Below are 14,717 nucleotides of genomic sequence, written 5' to 3' on the forward strand. Positions count from 1 at the left end.
ACTACTTAATGATAGGTGTGTTACCTGCATGACTTGCGGTATTTTAAAATGTTTTATTTGAAGAAGAGCTATTACCAACTACAATGTGCGGATAAGAATCTAAAGCATTTCTTTGTTCAATGCTCCTGTTGTCAAATAGTTTGAGTCTGTGCGTGTGTGTGTTTGCGTATGTAGGCGTGTGTGGGTGTGCGCGTGTGTAATTATGTGTGTGTGTTTGATCGACAGCAGGGGTGTCAAACTCATTCTTTTCGCAGGCCGCATTGTAGTCATAGCTTCAAACTGACAAATAACTCATTTTCAATTCAGACAAGTAAAAACTGGTCAAATATTTAAAAAAAAGATATTATCAAAAGTGAAGACAATTTGCAATTCTAGTAATGACACACGAATTTTATACATAATTTGTCTTCGCGGGCCACATAAAATGATGTCGCGGGCCGTATCTGGCCCCCGGGCCTTGAGTTTGACACCTGTGATGTACAGGGAGATAAACATTGCACAAGATGCCTCCATTAAGTTTTGTTTTGTGCTACCATAGGAACCTCTCAAAGAATAGTCGATTGTCACTGCCAGTAAGGTCCATTAACAACGTTGAGGGTGTTTTCACCATTTGTTTTGTGTAAAGTCATTACTTTCAATTTGCTTCAAACATTTAGGTCATTGTTTCAGTGTTGACAGCTAAGGTGCGTATTATCATTAGAAAAGAATGCAGGCGCAGCACCTTCCAAAATAATATGTCATGTATTCTATCAATAGCTCTTCGATGTTCTCAAACATTGAACCAGGCCTTCTGGTGTTGATACAGTTGGTGTTTATGCATATGGCAATGATGGTTATCAAGGGCACATTGAGTCCCAGGAGTTGTCTGACCCTCTTCATTTAAACCACTAGTAAAGCGGCCTCTTCAGAGTGGAAACTACTGACCACGGTGATGAACAGCAGAGCTATGGTTCACGTGATTTCCTCCCATAAGCGCATGTATCATTTAGAGAGTTATGTTTTTTGCCTTTATATTAAACTACGATAATGCATTTGAAACCGAAAAATTTATTTGAAGTTTCATGAAGCTTTAAGAGGTTTCACAACACTGGCTTTACTTGGCCATTGAAGATTAGTCAATGTATTTTCCTCCAAAAAGTTGTAATGTGTTATAAAGTAGATAGTGGACTCATTGGCCTACAAAATTGAAAAAAAGGTTGGCAATACAACAAAAGAATTGAAAACCACTGGTAACTTAAAACAAAGACAGCTGGATGGAACTGAAAACATTTCTGAGTAAAAAAACTTCCTTCAATAGAGAAGCGATGTAAAGAAAGTTCCTACTAGCATCCAAATGATAAAATAACATGACCGAGTTTTGTTCTTTTAAATCAATTGGTGCATCATAGGAACTGTTTTTGTCCGTTTTTCTTTTCCGTTTGTGAGTGGTCACCTCAAATGTGTCTATTAGGTTTGCTGTATCAACAACACACTCTCATTTGAACTTCTTTCAAAGTGTTAAAATCCTTTTTGATTGCATCAACAGAGCAGCTGTTTTGAGCATTATGTTGCACCATAACGGCCACAGTGGCAGGAGTTTCAACTATACGGTGGTACAGTCAGTCTCCCAGCTCAATGGTATGTTCAGATTTATCTTTATTTTTTTGTGTGCATAAATTCAACTTTATTTAAATTTAGAGACCTGAGGCTTTTGAGACTGTCTGTTAAATGTTGTTCCAGTTCATATTTGGCAGCGATCCATGGTTCAAGGCTTGCAAGGTCACTGAAGGAGAATGCTAAAATGCCTCATCGTATGTCAGATCTTTCACACTGTTTAATTTTGTGCCTTTTTAACAGTTGTGTTGGTGTATTGCTATTTTCCCTATCAGAGGATGATTGGTTGTAGTTTCTGGTGTACTTGATCACTATCGAGTCGTGTACATACACAGACAAATTTTTTTTTACCTAAAATGTATAAGTCCGTTTCTATGTTAAAAACATACAGACTAATCTAATATATGGTCTACTTACTTTGACTATTGTGCTATCTTTTTTTAGTATATTTTTTATACACCATCAATAAGGACCCCTGCTACGTTTTATGAACTTGACGTGTCTGGCATGAGTGAATTATCTGGCTGAGCTATTTATGCTCTATTTACATATATTGCTACAGAGCGGCATGGCGGGGCATTGGTTAGCATGGCCGGGCACTGGTTAGCACGGCCGCCTCACAGCTCAGAGGATGAGTGTTCGATTCCAGCTCCCTGTGTGGAGTTTGCATGTTATCCCCGTGCCTGCGTTAGTTTTCTCCGGGCACTCCGGTTTCTTCCCATAAACATGCATGGTGGGCTGATTGAGCACTCCAAATTGCCCGTAGGTGCGAATGCGGATGGTTGTTTCTGATTGGCTGGTTCAGTGTGTCCCCCGCTTACTGCCCGATGACTGCTGGGTTAGGTGCCATCACGCACGCAACCCCCGTGGGGATAAGTGGTACCTTTGAGGTGCATGCAGCCACATTCTGTATTACAAATGGAAACCAACCCATGATGACATATTATGGGAACTTATTTAATCCTTTCATACACATACAAACCAGTTATACATGAGAGCATTTCAGACACAGCTGAATCATTGTGGTTGTTTTGAAAACTCTGACGCATTCACTTGAATGCTCATATGATTATGTCACACAAAGGAGTCCATTAAATGGCTAATTGAGATGATGATAGGCGCGGAGGTTTAATACACAACCACTAAAATCAACTTTCACATTTGTGTGCTCAATTGGGCAAGTCAGGTGAGTTCATTCAAAATCCTGCGCTTCTCAGTTGGATGATTCATTAGTGCCTCCTCGTGTCACAAGCAGAAAAATGACAAAGGACAAGACAGAAAGTGAGCAGCAAGTAGATCAAGATAGTACACACACTTCACTTTTATGTGTAAAATTTCCATTTCCATTTTTTTCCACATTGTTTGATTTTTGAAGTGGTTTCCTTTAAGATGTAATGATTCTCATTCTGCACATCAGAAGCAGCTTTCTCCTCTGCTCTAAATAAATTTTGCTTTAGAGTGACATGCATCATTCCTATGCAAAATCTCCTTTTACAGTTGTCTTTATATTACAGGCGCCCACAATGTGTTCATCCACGTGTATTCAAACAGGGCTCCTCCATACCGAGATCTGAGTAGATGAAACCACAGTTCATGGAACAGGTGCTAACCTGACTACTTGCTACAACCTAGTGTACATGGTGGTAAATTACAGCTTCAACACCGAGAAAATCCAATAGAAAAAACAAGCAGTGTACAAATATTAAGCGAAAAAATGATAATAATTCCAACGTTTCCTGTTGGGATAGACTAAATGTAAAAATGCATGAAATATCTCTGGCAGTCTGCAATGGAAACACGCTTGGAAATGGAGTGAGCAATAATACTTGGCTGTGGGCTTGTCTGTGTCCCTCTCACAGTCTGCACTACAGTCAGGCAGACGTGAAAGCTCGAATTGCAAACGGCTTGCAGCAACCCAAACTCGCCCCAAACGCAGACAAGATCCAAGTACAATAAATTCAATATAAAAAGAATAAATAGATGAACATTTTATGCAAGCTGCTGATAGCACACGTTTCACGCATTTAGATGTAACAATACAAAGTATTACACTTTTATTTCCATAACGTATATTAATACTGTACTGCTTGCAAAGATGAGAGTATTCTTTCCAGTAACACAGCAGGGATTGTGTTGTGATGTGTTTTGTCTGAATTGTCGGAAGACTGAAGTTATTTTTATCTGAAATGTGCTATCACACGGTGGTAATTTGATTAAAGTCCAAATCACAGTGTGCATTTAGGTCCTAATGAGCTCCCCATGACCTTGTACCAGACATGGACTCATTACATGAAGCGCCAGGTTTGCTTCTGTCACATGTGGTTACGGTCAACATAGGAATTAAAGAGACTAAAGCCCCCCAGCACTCCTGCCCCTCCTTGTAATACAAGAGTATGCCCATTCCATCCACTGGATTGGGGAAAGGTCATTAGGAGAGTCGATACCTCTACAATATACTATTGGAAAATAAATGGGAATCATTTACATGCATTTTATAATACTGGGCAACGTTTCATCTAGTTGTTGATTTGCTATCATTTATCAAAGAATCCTTGTACCCCAAGCATCTTTTGATTCCATTATCAAATTTCCAGTATGTGCAGTGGTCGTCTTACACTACGTGAATTTGGAATGCTTAGAATAGCAGAGTATCTCCAGTGTACAATTCACTACCACTATGTTCAGCCTTCCTCTCCTCAAAGGAAGCCTGCAGAAAACAACTAGGTGGTCATAAATAATCTAGATGCACATCCATTTTTGAACCCACAGAGAGAGCTTTGACCTTCTGCACATTTGCCGCAAACCTTCTAATGTTAGACCAGGCATGCAGCTATTGCTATGGTTCTTGAGAGTAGCAAGTTTATTTTGAGACAGGTATGTGCTTCTTCAGAGAGATTGTTTGTGGTCACCTTTCCACATAAGTAGTCTGCTGCATTCTGTACATGTTGGCATCTTTAAAGTGAAATGCTGCACTGAGAGATATTAGGGTGAGGATTTGGACGCTTTGCTCAGTTGTGCATTCACTGTTTGCTTGGCAAGCAGAAGTGCCATAGTGATACTTGAGCATTCTCATTTGTTTATCTTTGCAGAACAAACAGAGAATTCTGAAACCTCAGCAAATGTTATTTTGATGAATCGTTTTGTAATTACAGACATGCCACGACAATTATAGCCTGCAGTCAAATTATAGCTTGCAGTCCCATCAACGGATTAATTGAAAAACAAGTACCCATAACCGCTACACACAGAGTGTAAGCATGCCGTGCCAGTCTAGGTCTGACAACACGATATAATTTCAGTTGGGCATCAAGCCGAATCATGAATTGTTTGTTTTGGATCAAATTTTTTAGAGTTAATAAATTTTGGAGTCAAATTTAAGCATTCATTGGTTCATAAGGCTGATATGTTAAGTCATCGATTAATACACAAAATTGTTTATTTCTTTATCTATCTATCTATCTATCTATCTATCTATCTATCTATCTATCTATCTATCTATCTATCTATCTATCTATCTATCTATCTATCTATCTATCTATCTATCTATCTATCTATCTATCTATCTATTTTTTTATTAAGTCATATTTCAAATTGGATTTTGAAAACTATTATTTTGTGTTTTTGCTCTCCAAAATGCTGTTGTCAAATCAAGGAGTGGTCAAAACCATATGGTAAACAGGTGACCCTCAGACCCTTCTATTTTTTTTTTTTTAAATAGGTTTGATCCCTTCTAATGCGTTCCATGCAAAGTGGTTTTCTGCAGTTTTTGGTTCTACTACTTCTAAGTGCTATTATTTTTACCCTCTCCTTTCCAAAAACCATCAACTATGTGTGCTTTTAACATTGTTTGCCCCCCTTTCCCTCTCCTTGGATACCCTTCCAAACACTTCCCCAGGTCATCACAAGTTTAGTTCTCTGCAGTAGATAGTCTGCTAAGCATAGAACTAGATAAGGCAGCTTGTTCCTGCTTTAAGGGAAGGACAGAAGAGCACAGGGGGGCAGAGAGGGAGAGATGGGAGGGAAAGATGGGAGGAGCATGAAAGGAGGGCAGCTGGAGCAGGAGGCGACTTTGACAGTTGAGTTAGAATGAGACAGGCGTGCTTGCTTGCTGGAGAGGGTGAGTGAGTGAGCAGCAGTGCTGGCAACGGACTTGCTGCAGTGCAGGTGGATCGCGTTCCTGCTTGCTTTAAGAGGAAGATTCAAAGGCACAGAGGACAGAGGTTTGTTGCGCTTTTCCCTTTCACAAAAACTGAGAGTAGCCCGGTTTCTGCTCTGTGACAGACATAATGAGCACAGTGTTCTCCACCAACAGGGCTGTTATCTCACTGCCCTCTATTCCTGTTGACCGTGCAGTTGTGATGGTTCCCAGAGCTGCCAGTACCAGGGAGCTGCATGCATGTTTTTAAGGTTGTCTCTTTGGCTGTTGCTGTAATCTCATGCAGCAATGCTTGAGATTCAGTCATAAACTTAAAAAATAAAGAGGGGGTGAACATTCCATTTTGGCTGCTTCAAGTGTGTAGCACACGAAATGAAATAGCCCTCATCCCTCCTTTCACTGGTCCCCCTTTTTAAATACAGAGATGAATAGAATGGGACGAGATGAATGGACCCGACATCGCTTTCTGTGTGCACAAGAGAGGTGCCGCCCTCTCAAGTGTCAGCATGCTTAGCCAGTGGATGCAGAGTGTGTATTTGTGTGTGTTTGTGTGTGTGTGTGGGGGGGCAGTTTTCAGATGGGGGCAGGGCTTGTTGCAACTGGCCCTCATTGATAAAAGATAAGCTATTACCTGTGTTCCCCTCTTCATATCACATATGTGTGAAGAGTTGCAGAGTTTTAAGTTGCTTCATACCATTCTTTCCCTCATACGTATGACGAGGTGATTTTATCAATACCTTCAGTGCCTGAAGTTTGTAGTGAGAAGACTCCTTCTTGCTCTTTCTGGCAGTTGCTGTATGTGTTATGCCAAAGGCTCATATGAAATTTTAGATCATTTTTTCTTTTTATCATAAACCCTTAGCCCTACAGTATCCCCCTTTGGCTTGCTGGTAGTGTTATTTATTTCTAGCAATGTGTCTGCTGCATGCACCACATGCACAGATCCTCCCTAGTTTAAACATGATTAAAAAATGGACCATATCACCACAAGTTTAGTCTGCCTTTTCATGGGGATGGACGTGCTTTACACTCACTTTTTTCCTGGAATTAAAGTTCATAGCTCAGAACTTCTCCTTTTCTGGTTGTCATGGTAACACAAAGCTTAATTCACTTGGCAACACCCCCCACCCCTAGTAGATGGGGGTTGGGTGACCAGTGGCTCATCTCATAACCCCATTTCCAATGAAGTTGCGAATGTTCAAATTGAACATCCTTCTTCTTCTTCTTCTTCTACTTCTTTTTCTTCTTAATATTATTATTATTATTATTATTGTTAAAGAATGGAGGTTGAAAAGGATTTGCAAAATGCTTCAACTTCATTGATATTTGGGTTTGTACATATGATACAAAGGTCCTCCAAACTCCAGGTTGCAATCAATAGGAATGTTTAAAGGTGTGGCAGTTATAAAGCCACTAGTTGTTGGAAAGATCTGTTGAAGTGCCTCTGCAGCACTGTTTGCGTGCTGCTTCCCTATGACATCTCTCCTTGCATACATGCCTGTGTATGATCTGATTCCCTCTGCAGTGGGAAACACCAAATATGATGCAGCTGAAATTGAATTACCAATTGATGAATTGTAATTAGTAAAAATGAATGAATGAATACATTTAAGTGCTTGACATGCAGTTTTTTTAAAGTCATGTGATAAAGAAAAACCAAGAAATTAATCAAACAAATACAGCTGACGCCACAAAACATGAAATCAATCCAGAGTCTTTGCCTGCAAACCACAGTACAGAAATCTGCCTACCACCTCAGTTTGGGTGAATTTTGCCACAAATCTCTGCGGTGTGTTTTGACTGGCAATGGTTACTCTCATTGGGATTGAGGAGGGACCTAGGAGATTAGGGTCCAAGTTGTGTCTTGTTCTGCAGTCGATTTTGAGATAAGAACCTTTTCAAACTGGTGTTTAGTGTTGCCACTAATGGGTGTTTCTACACTTGCTGACGTCATTCATGCATGCACCTACATGCCGTAAAAAATTAATCATTGACCCACACTGGCTGGGTAACTGCTGTGTTTATTTCGCAATATTGCTATCGACTTAAATTGTCAGACATCCAAAAACCACATGATAGATATTTTTGCTCCAAGTAATGGCGCTGGATAAAAATAAATGAAATTAGTATAACGAATGAATAATTATTGAAAGTTGTAATACAGTGCGCTTTTCTGTAATAACAAATTAAGATCAAACACCCACGACAAGCCTTAACCATGCTGTCATTAGCATTTTACAAACATCAGTTTCAAATCCATTCATTACCCCAATTTTTTCTACAACTCCAAGTGAGACGCTTTATTCGTTTTTATGTATTTTAATTCTAACCAAAGTTAGAAATGACTCCGTTCAATACTTCCACATCAAAGTGGTTCAGAATTTTGGCCCAGCAACCTCATTGAGCCACAAGAGCACTATTTATTTTCTGCCCTGTTTCTCTTTATGACCATTGGGGAGAAAAAAAAAAAAACACTGGTGAAATTTTGCAAACCGGTTCAGAATGAGCACTGAACCAATATTAACAAAAAAGACTAAGAGGAAGCTTACATGTGGGATTTGATAGAAGAACTAAACACCCCCTAGCTTTCATGTGAATTTGCTCTCAGGGCTTCAAACTCACTGTGATCAAGTTTCTCTGCTAGCAGTCAAGATCACTTTGTTTTGTTATTGTTGAGGTTGCTCAGAGTTCAATTTCTTTGCACAAATTAGTCTTGGTTTCCCTTTCCCTGAAATAAAAGTTGAGCGTTTTATCAGATTCAGTCATTTAATGTTTTTAGAAAGGAATTGCTGTATATTGTTGGGACATAGCAAATCACTCATGTCTAAATATAGATTGAAATGGATGAATTATGCCACATAGGTGCTAACCCCTAACCTGTCCTGACACAGCCGTTACCATCATGAGTTATGACGTGTTGGATGAAATTACCCCATCACTTACCATTTCAGAGGTCATGGGAGTGTTTTTCTGAACTGGTTTTAGATCTCATTAGATAAATTTAAAATGATCTAATAATGATTCACTCTGAAATGGCTGTGACTGTAAAGACTTTTTAAATAAACAGCACAAAAGTAAGAGCATTTGTTTTTAGATTATTTCTTTGATGAAACAATACTTGGCAATAAATATTGGAGCCTGTTTATTACCCCTTTAAATAGTGCCACATTTGTAAGGAGCATGTATTTGTGGGATGAGCAGCAGAGATGGGTATGTGAGTTGCGGCTATGAAAAACTACCCATGTCTTCTCTGCCAATACCAGACAGCTTATTTTTCTGTTGCTATTTGCTCTTGTTTGGTTTTTGGTGTATTGGATAATTGAAGTTTGCAGAAACAACTTAACCACTTCATTATTTAATATTCAGGACTCTCACTCCTTCTCATGCTGCTTACCAGCCTGGCCACACACTGCTATGGATGACATCCTATTCTTCAGCATTTGTTGCAAGTCCGCCAATGTGGTGTGTTGTGAAAAGCATGCCCAAAATGTTCTGCTCTCCAGTCTCTGCTTGGTAGCTGTCTCTGTGGCGTTTGCATGTTCTCCTTATCATTTAATGGGATTATCCTGGTTTACTCCTACATTCCCAAAACCTGTACCCCAAGGTGATTAAGCACTCTCATGCAACAATGTAAATGTGAGAGATAATAGTTGTCAGTGTGTCCTGTGACTGTGCCTTGGACTGGTGACCCATCCTGCCTCTCACACAAATTCTGATGAGATAGACTTTAGATCACTTGAACAGGATATGGATAGATGAGATAGTTTGTTATTGTTGTATCAATTCTTCTCAAATTCCTTCCATGAAAGGACTTGAAATATCAATTTCAGACTTGTTGACGAAACAAGGAATTGAAGCCATCTGGACTGAATATGCCCAGTTTGATGTGAACAAAGTAAGAAATTATCCAATGACAATGAATGGTTCATTTCTATTTTCTCACTATGTTGCCATTTCCTGTGCAGCTGGTTCCGTCACAGAAAAACAGAACCTAAGAGATGAGAAGTGTAAACAGCAGTCCTGCCAGTGGGCTGGGCGTTCCCCACTGCTGAGACATGTACAGTCAAATGAACTTTGTTATTTCGTAATCTGAAGCTGCTGAGGAGGCAGGGTCGCATATGTGATCACTGCAGGTTTATGAAATAGGCATTTACAAAGTACTAGCTAATATTGCACAAAAAATGGGAATGTTGATTTGAAATTTTTGGACCAAGTTTTAGAATGTCAGAATTACATTGTGGTACAGTAACACTGTGAGCCACAGGGCACCAAAGTACCTATTAAACATGGTGGGAGCAGAGGTGGCAATTTGTCCAGCTCTCTGAAATAGCTCTCTCTATTTGTACTGACAAGCAGTTCCAGAGATTTACAGTGCAGCCATGACCCTCAGCAGACACTGGGTTCACTCAGGTTCCACTTGACATCTCGTAGGCCATGGCCCCAATAAAGTATTCTCTTAACGGGGGTTGGAAGGTTTTCACACCTGACAGTAACCTGCTTCTACGACTTGTCACAAATGGGAGATCTGCAATGTATTTTTGCAAGGCAACTTGATTGTTAAGGATAGTAAAAAAATTGGATATTTACTCAGTTCTGGGATGTATTTGTGTGACAACGGCTCACCAGTTTGCCTTACGGCCATAGTGTTTTGTTTTGTTAGCATAATGTTTTGGGCAACATCCAAACCCAATCATGCAATGTCTTCTTTACATCCTGAGAGGAAAATGAGCTACTCCAGTAGAACATATTCCTGTGCAAAATTGTTCTATTTGCTTTAAGGGAACACATTTTTTGAACAGCCAATGGAGATTGAGAAATCTGAGATTGTGAAAATTAAACTGTTGAGAGTAAATGTGAATAATATTGAATATTTTCATAAATATGTTACTTTCCTATTATTTTTACAAAGCTCTTACGTCATTTCACAACTGTCGTTTTTGAATGTTTGACAATGGGTACGTTGTGAAACACGAACTATTTGTCATCGGCAAATATTGAATGAAATAAATTCCCCCAGTCATTTCTCTCATACAAATGTAGAAACATGCTAACCACAATTGATACTAAAAGTTAAAAATAATTACCATTATGCAACTTCTCACTGGAAATGAAATGAAAAGCGGTTTTGTCTTTAAATAAATAAATATAACTTTGGCAACAAGATCTTGTAGTCCTTCAGGACCATCAAGTGATCAAGTGTCGTGGTATTTGAATAACAGTTAAGCCATCCCACACATTTTTTTTTTAAATATGCAGCAACACCTGATTATCACAATATCACAGGCTTACTGATCCATCCACTTAAACATTCACGACAGAACGAGGGCATACACAGTTTTTTAAAATATACTTTTACTCCACAGATTCTTTTAAAACGTTTTTAAAACATATCTAAACACACTTTTTAAGTAACACTTATCAACTCAGTCATAGTGAAACATCAATTCATATGAAAATTTCTCCAAAATCTTAAATAGACATATTTGTTTGACAATACATGGTCAGCTTGCCAAATGAATCATGTTGATGCTAGTCCACAATGTGCACATTAAATGCTGACATTAGCCAAAAAGTTCCACCCTGTCAGCGATTGCTCCTATATTGTCTCTTTGCAGTTAAGTAACTAAAATAAGTGAAGAAGTTTGACCAATATGCATTTCTAACAGTATAACATAGTGTTAAAACTATGAATATAGGCTAAAGGTCAATGGGTCAAATGTCTGCTTTATGGAAGTGAACATCTCAGAGGCACCTTATCTGGAAAGTGACTTAAATGAGAGTACACAGGTATGTCTGTGTCTCGGATAACTAGCGCTCTTAATGCAGTTCACCACTTCAAAGCGGACATCTTGGCTTTTGGCCACCACACTCGTCATCAGTGCATGGAAAGAAGCTCATTCTGAGTCTGATGCTTGCCTCATGCTGCCTGGGGTCTGGCAGGTAAATGGATCAGTCTTATGGAAGTCATTAAAATTCCTTGGAAACATGTGGACACTTGTTTATTTTTCCGCCTGTCTTGAGAGTGGCAGGCTGCCAGGATAATGCACTGTCCTTCCTTGTCGTCGGAGGAGATGCGAGTGGTGTGACAGAAAGTGAGGTGGGAGGAAGAATGGCAGTTGCAGAAGAAAGACGGCTAGAGGATGAAATGAAGTTGAATATGGACGGAGGAATGCAAAACACTGCCTGCTGAATGGTGGTGAAAATGAATAGCTTTAGTGGCATGAGAAAAGAAATAGACTCAAGTTGAGAAATAAACTAGTAGTGTTTGGTATGAATGTATATCATTACTGTATTTTCCGCACTACAAGGCGCACCTAAAAACCTCCAATTTTCTCAAAAGCCGACAGTGCGCCTTATAATTAGGTGCACCTTATATATGGACCAATATTGAGCCACTACAGCAGGCGTGTCCAAAGTCCGGCCAGTGGGCCAAATGTATATAACTTATATATGGACAAAGTTTTAAAATGGGCCATTCATTGAAGGTGTGCCTTATAATCCAGTGCGCCTTATATACGGACAAAGTTTTAAAATGGGCCATTCATTGAAGGTGCGCCTTATAAACCAATGCGCCTTATAGTGCTGAAAATACGGTAGTTATTTTGCTTGAATTTTGTGCGATTGTAAAAAAGCCTTCGGTTCATCTTCAAACAAAAAATCTAATATCACAACTGTCACCATGGCATAAAGGGATGTGCCCGCCGTCAAGCTGCTTTTAGAAAATCTCAAATCTGATCTAATCTAAATCTGCAGTAATACTTGCCAGTGGAAAAGCCACAAATTCGCAAAGTGTGCTTGCGTTCAAGACTGAGGTCTGGCTATTGGGCTGTCTATGAGCATTTTACAGTTACACTGGCCGGGCGTTCTCCCTGATTGGTAAAACAGACAGGAGCTCTTGAAGGAGATATTAATTCTCAGCTTTTGTAAGAGCAGTCTGTATGCTCCATTAGCCAGTTTCTAAATCAATTTGGAAGATTTTTAGCGCAGTAAACTTGTTCAGAATGTTGTCATGACTGACAAAATGTGCAAATACCACCGTCTCTTCTTGTATACTATCTGAAAAGCAGATTTAAAGGACCAGGGTCGGATTGTAATGACACCACAGGGAGGGTAAAGAAAGAAAAATCAGGTCCTGCTTTGTTGGACCATAGCGATGGTTTCAAAGTAGCAACAGCTGAAAAATGTATCAGTGTGAACGCTGTTGCTACAGATACTCCCGTCATCGTGGGACAAGAGACAAATATTACGGCAGCTTGCCATTATTGACGTCACTCTCTATCTGTCCATCTCCTACCTACATATTTTTCTGTGTTGGATCATCAAGTGTGACCGACCCTTGTTTTTGTTATAAATACTACACCACAGAGGTGCAGATGGGATTTTGGAAGTGGGGGGGAAAGGGACAATGTTTAACCCTATCTTTGAAACCCTGACCCTACTTTGAAACCCTAACCTTAGTTTGAAACCGGGGTGTATGGCATTTAAGAGAAAACTTCTGGCTGGGATGAGTCAGGGCAATCCATGGACTTGAATGTCGAAAGCTGAAAGGTCTTGAAAAAATTGTAAGAAACCACTTGCATGAAACCCAGTTCTCTTCCACGGTGGTCTCATCGTGTGTGGTTGCTTTAGAGGCCCAGAGAGAGAAGTTGATAATTGGTCTTTTTCAGGTTCAATTGGAAGGCTGCGTTCCACAATATCATGAATGAAAACTTTTGTGTAGAATAGTGTTGAAGTCCCTTTCCACATTGGAGAAGTATTTCCCATCTTCAGTCAAATGCTTGGTCAGCTCCTGCCAATTTCACATGAATGAATATACTTTCAAAAGGATAACACCCACACAGTCACCAAAGCTGTGACTTCTGAACCTGTTCCTCTACTGGACCCCACATCCTCACAGGAAGCTTGTCCTTCCTTCATGCTCGCATGTGTGCCCATACACACTTGCATCTGTGGCAACTGGCATTGCATCTGAGGTGGATCCTCACCCAGGCAACTGCCAAATAACATGATAATCAGACACGGATGACAAAGCACACAGACAGATAAGCTCAGGAAATGATAGTTAAACTATGCCCCAGCCTTGACTCCCCCTTGAGCATTCAAGAACCTCTGACTTTGGTCATCCTGACCAAAGTGTGTGTGTGTTTGTTTTATGTAGTCTTTGTTGCCGGACTTGACTTATTGTGACCTGAATGTTCAAAAAATTGTTGATGAGGTGAAGAAGACTCTTAGGAGTCTCCAACAAGGTGCTTGACCTTCTCCGTGTCATTGACTTTCCCTCTCACAGACGGATGCTTTGTTTTGATTTGTGTAGCGAACCCCAACAGGCTTTTGGCTGACGGGGTCGAAATCACGGGGGACTCGCTTGAACACATGAACTCCGGACACACCACTCTCTCACTTGACAGTTTGTTATTGAACGGTCAGATGTGATGGAAAGGGTCAAAGCACAGAGCGGGGACAGTGACTCGCTGAGAAAAACGCTTGTTCTTGTTTCCCTTCCTGTCATGGTACGGACGTGCTGAGATTCTCTTTCATACAAAACAAAAACTCCCATTGGCCAAATTCCAATGTGTCAAGACCACCCTTTTGATCTACAGTGCAACACACATGGGTCCAAGATGGAACAGATTTTCTGTTTTACTGAGCAACAATTTAAATAATATCGCAAAATCCTTAATCATAAAGATAAGCCGATGAACTTGATGAACGGATTGTGCACACAAACTGCAGTTATGTTGATAAGTTTGTATGACTACAATTTCCCAATTATAGTTGATTGGAATCACTGCAAGGCTGACTTTGTTCGTGGTTTTTAATCTAAGGTTCATCAGATACTCGATGATTTTGATACCTGAAGGTTTCTGTGGCGTTTTGAAGTCTTCAAAGTGAACAATTTGTAATATCAGACTCTTTTTTTTTGAGGCCCTGGGCTGGTGCTCCCCACTTTCATTTTGTCTCACTGTCT

The 14,717-nt window shown here is 39.9% G+C and overlaps 1 protein-coding gene across 2 annotated transcripts in view; it reads left to right on the forward strand.

Moving 5' to 3' along the window:
• The first annotated feature begins 5,666 nt into the window (after positions 1-5,666).
• Positions 5,667-14,717, forward strand: part of add3a (adducin 3 (gamma) a) — a 38,555-nt gene continuing 29,504 nt past the window's right edge. For both annotated transcript variants that reach the window (XM_088373389.1, XM_088373391.1), the window contains exon 1: positions 5,667-5,813. The gene's annotated coding sequence lies outside the window, so the exon portion shown is untranslated. The remainder of the gene's footprint in view (positions 5,814-14,717) is intronic.

Source organism: Syngnathus floridae, chromosome 4 (genome assembly GCF_059516105.1).
Source record: "Syngnathus floridae isolate MCC-2025c chromosome 4, RoL_Sflo_1.0, whole genome shotgun sequence".
NCBI lineage: Eukaryota > Metazoa > Chordata > Actinopteri > Syngnathiformes > Syngnathidae > Syngnathus > Syngnathus floridae.